Raw genomic sequence first — 4967 nt, forward strand, 5'->3', positions numbered from 1 at the left:
GTACAGGTTAGAGGTCACATGAAAGGTGGGAAAGTTTGGAAATCATATTTTGTGGTCTCTTTTTATTTCCATCACATAAAGCTGGCATTGTACCAGAGGTGTGTACACTTTGTATATCTTAGCTTTGAACATTCTGTCTTGTTGTATTTGCAAGTTGCACATTTATTTCCCCCTCCCTTTTGGACCTCCAGCACCCTTTGGATACGTGACTTTGTTTCCAGGAGTGATAATTACCTGAGGTGGCCCCCTGCAGCTGTCTCCAGTGGTTTTATGAAGTATGAATGTTTCAGGAAAGCCTCCATGCTACCACCACAGGATGCATACAGACATGCTTGTTAGATAATGCTACCTTTGGTATTTGTACTACCCAGGCAGTGGGCGCGCACAGTGACGTCACATCTGTCTGCACGCGCGGGGTTTTCCTATTAGATTCAGCTATGTGAAGTTCCTGGGCATGCTCAGTGTCGCTCCCTGAGAGTGGGCGTGTACTTTAACGTTACAATTAGCAGTGCTGTTCGCCCCGCCCACCATATAGTGCTACCTGTGTTAGAGAAGCTGATTGTAGCACTTGTGCTACCTCAGATGTGGGCGAGTTCAGTGACGTCATCAGCAGACTGACACTTGTGTGTTTATGCAGCGTGTCGTTTTCCCTTTACACCTCCCCAGCTGTAGTCCCTCAAAGCTCTCTCACCCCTTGTCACAGGGACCTGAAATTTTCAGGATACACCGGCGACCCGTAGAGCTGTTACTAAACCAATATTCAGCCCTATAAACATAACAAGTTGTCAGATGCGGGGGTCACACGCTTAAAATTATAATAACATTAGATTTCTCATTAGGGGATTAGGGTACTGCTGTCATGGTGCCCCAAATGTACCCCTCACTAAACTTTCAGGCTGGAGGTGAGGTCACGGTGCGGTTACCACTTTCTCCTTCCCTAGAACCCCGGCTGGGGGAGACACTCAGCACCGATCACTGCGGCCTGAGGTCAAATATGCAGACCCGGCGTTACTGAGCGGCTGGTGGGGTGCCTGTCACACATAGTCACTTCTCTGCACCCCAATTACCCAATAGCAGTGTTATGTGGGGAAAGGGGAATGTAGGGGTAATAGGAGACTCTTGTGGCTAACCCCTCCCTCCCCTAAAATTGCACCTCCCCTACAGTTTTCTTACTTTATACTTGTCATTCCAAGCCACCCTGTTACACATATCTGCACACATACATATTTTGAACCCCAATTTCTCTTGAACGGGTAGGTGCAGGTAAATTAAAATATAGGGGTAAGTGGGGGATTCTTGTAGCTATCCTCCTCCTCTAAAATGTCATCACTATGGCATATCTAGAAGATAAAAAAATCTATACCTATCACACCATGCCACCCTGTCACATGTATGGGTTGCTTATATTCTTTGAACCCCACTTCTCTGGATCGGGGAGAAGTAGGTAGCCAAAAATGTAGGGGCAAGTAGGGGACTCTGTGACTGATAATCCCTAAATATTCATCATTATGGCATCATTACAGGATAAAAAAACTCTACCTATACCTACCTCATATCGTGCTGCTATGTCACTGCTTACATTCTTTAAACCCCAATTGCTCATGAACGAGGAGGTGCAGGCAAATGAAAATGGAGGGGTAAGTGCAGAACTCTTGAATCTAACTCCCCTAAAGTTTCATCACTACGGCGCCATCACAAGATATGAAAAACTATACCTGTCATACTGTGCTACCGTTACACATACTGTAGCTGACCATTTACCTTCCTTGATCTCCAATAACTGTCCACTTACCTTCTGTGAACCCTATATTCTCAGGAAAGGAAAGCCGTAAGGACCTGAAGATGTAGCAGTAAGAACATTTACCCCTTGGCTATCTGTCCCATGAATTACATTTCTCTTTGGGGTACAAAGAAGGTTAGCGCCCCCTATAACTGACAGGGCACATTTCATGGTGTGGTTTTTACTCTTTGGTACAGGAATGGTGAGCGGGGGGCAATGTATGGCCAGCCACCACTGTATGATGGGTTTAGTTTTGTGTCTTTTATTCTAGTGGGGGTAATTTTGTGTAGAGGATCTTGGAAATGTAGGGTGACTATCAGATCCTAACATTTTACTCATTTAGCCCCATGACATCATGAGATACAGAAAGGGGTAAAAGGGGGCTTTCATCATTGGGTGATGTTGTGTATCTGGAACCCCTGAGACCCCCTCAGCAAGGTCCATTCAGCAGATCTACTCAGGTTGTACATTGGAGTCAAACACGGGTCACATACACACATGGAGTAACTCCTTATCAACATGTTGTTCCCACCTACTACTGAAGCCATCAATGTGACAGCCAGGTAACTAACCTGCAAGAACTCACCCTCACTATAGGAAAGTTAGGAAGAGTGGAAAAAATCTTGCCATGGGGTATAGACAGCAAATAAAACTTTTATTTACAACTCTACTGGAAAGCTCAGAGAATAAGTTTGGGTTGTAGATGTAGATACCTTAACCATCTCGTAATTGGTACTTTGATTTGTAGATGCAGCCCAGCTTGGATGAAACCTATGAAGTCTCTTTGAATGCGTCTGACAATATCCACCTGAAGCTGTATCCAATGGTCCTGGTGACAAATGGTGGCAGTACGGAGTTGTGTATAGAAATGGAGCCACTGCTAATCCAATTGTACTGATTGTCCAGCTTACCAACAGATGAATAACAAGATACATTTTGCAAAATTATCAAGGTGAAATATGTCATAAGGATTTGTCTCTACTTTAAAGGGGGACCCTTTAGCATTAAGACATACAAGTTAACTCATTCTCAACTTCTCATCATTTGGTGTACGTACATCACTCCATGGGCCTCATTTCAAAATCAGCAGGACGACTTCTTTAAAGGTGTGTTCTGTGCCATTTTTAAAGTCCCAAAGATGGTGTAGATCACTATACTTTTTTATTGAGCCCCTTGTCAGCATATCAAGTTAAAAAATGAATTCTGTAATAACTAAAAAAAATCTGAAGCCAAAATGGGCAGGGGGTCTACTCATGGGTCTGTCTACAGTGTCACGATACCCACATTACTCCTCATAGTAAACCATGAGATTCAAGCTGCCTGTGCTTTCAGAGAGAGCAATGTTCTAAGCATAAACTCAAAATCGATAACGTTTCATATAAAAACCTTATATAAATCATGTCGAAGCCAGTTTTCCGTTCCAACAGTTTTATTATTTATTAGTATCTATGCCATACACAACAGTTTAGAAAATAATTCCACAATTCTTCCAGTTGTTCTCCTGCATTGTCACCTGCCCTGATAAGCAGAGGCCTAAAGTTTCACCTACATTCAGCTCTTTAGTTATTAGGAAAGCCATTTCAGAGAAGATCCTATTTTGCAACCACCTTGCGGTCCCATTGCTTAAGGTTTCATGGATAAACAGCTTCTCCCAATTTATAACATACAGTGGATATATAGCAGTGCTCTCTCCAGACACTTTTAGCTGGGTAAACCACCCGGCACTTTTCAGTAACCACCTGGCTGTTTTTTGGGTTGCTTCCTGAAAAGTTAGGTCCCAATACAGGAGCTGTCACCCGTCTACAGCTTCTCCTCACCCTCGCTGGAGACATCACAGTCATAGGGCGATGGACAGGTTATGTCTCTGGACACAAGAGAGTGGAGGAAAGTGGCCGGGTTCTGGCTTCATGACGTCACTATGGGGGAAGTTTCTTCCCCTGGCTCCCCGCACATGCGTGGTCCAGAGTCTGTGCATTTAATGGTCCATGAGCCATAAAAGGTTGGGGACCACTGCTGTAGATAATAGAAGGAAGGGAAAGATCATTTGTAACTGGCAACTACAAAAAGACAAGCATGCTCAAAACTCAGGGTGGCTCAGGGGTTTGCACTAGGGCCCAGGTTTGATTCCCAGCCAGGAAATTATCTGCATGGAGTTTGCAGGTTCTCCCCGTGTCTGCGTGGGTTTCCTCCAACATCCCAAAACATGCAATGAGATTAATTGGCTTCTCCCTAAAAAATTGATATTAGATTACATTAATGACATATGACTATGGTAGGGACATAAGGTTGTAAGCTCCTTTGAGGGACAATTAGTGACATGACTATGGACTTTGTACAGCGCTGTGTAATATGATGGCGCTATATACATACTGTATAAAATTAATAATAAAAAACTAGACAGTGGATATAAAAATATACACCCCTGTTAAAATGTTTCTGTTATTATATAATTATTGTAAGCTCTTCGGGGCAGGGTCCTCGTCTCCTGTATCACTGTCTGAATTAGTCTGTCATTTGCAATCCCTATTTAATGTACAGCTCTGCGTAATATGTTGGTGCTATATAAATCCTGTTTATTAATAATAATAATAATAATAATAATACCCCCTAAAATTGCACCTCCCCTAAAGTTTTCCTACTTTATACTTGTCATTCCAAGCCACCCTGTTACACATAGCTGGACACATACATATTCTGAACCCCAATTTCTCACTTGAGCCCATAAAATTTCATCACTATAGCATATCTAGAAGATAAAAATCTATATCATACCATGACACCCTGTCACATGTATGTGCTGCTTACATACTTTGAACCCCGAATTCTCTGGATCAGGGAGAAGTAGGTAGCCAAAAATGTAGGGGCAAGTAGGGGACTCTGTGACTGATAATCCCTAAAATTTCATCATTATGGCATCATTACAGGATAAAAAAAACTCTACCTATACCTACCTCATACCGTGCTGCTATGTCACATGTAACTGCTTACATTCTTTAAACCCCAATTGCTCATGAACGAGGAGGTGCAGGCAAATGAAAATGGAGGGGTAAGTGCAGAACTCTTGAATCTATCTCTAACTAAAGTTTCATCACTACGGCGCCATCACAAGATATGAAAAACTATACCTGTCATACTGTGCTACTTTCTGATACAGTCAGGTCCATAAATATTTGGACAGAGACAACAT

General features: G+C 42.7%; 2 protein-coding genes across 2 annotated transcripts in view; both read right to left on the reverse strand.

Annotated features, from left to right (window-relative positions):
* Positions 1-4366, reverse strand: part of LOC140334978 (E3 ubiquitin/ISG15 ligase TRIM25-like) — a 34069-nt gene extending 29703 nt beyond the window's left edge. Inside the window, exon 1 of the mRNA XM_072417296.1 lies at positions 3598-4366. The gene's annotated coding sequence lies outside the window, so the exon portion shown is untranslated. The remainder of the gene's footprint in view (positions 1-3597) is intronic.
* The window catches only part of LOC140334980 (E3 ubiquitin-protein ligase TRIM7-like), a gene marked incomplete at its 5' end in the record, with an annotated part of 36580 nt that overhangs the window by 26980 nt on the left and 4633 nt on the right, over positions 1-4967 (reverse strand).

Source organism: Pyxicephalus adspersus, chromosome 7, assembly GCF_032062135.1.
Source record: "Pyxicephalus adspersus chromosome 7, UCB_Pads_2.0, whole genome shotgun sequence".
NCBI classification, from domain to species: domain Eukaryota; kingdom Metazoa; phylum Chordata; class Amphibia; order Anura; family Pyxicephalidae; genus Pyxicephalus; species Pyxicephalus adspersus.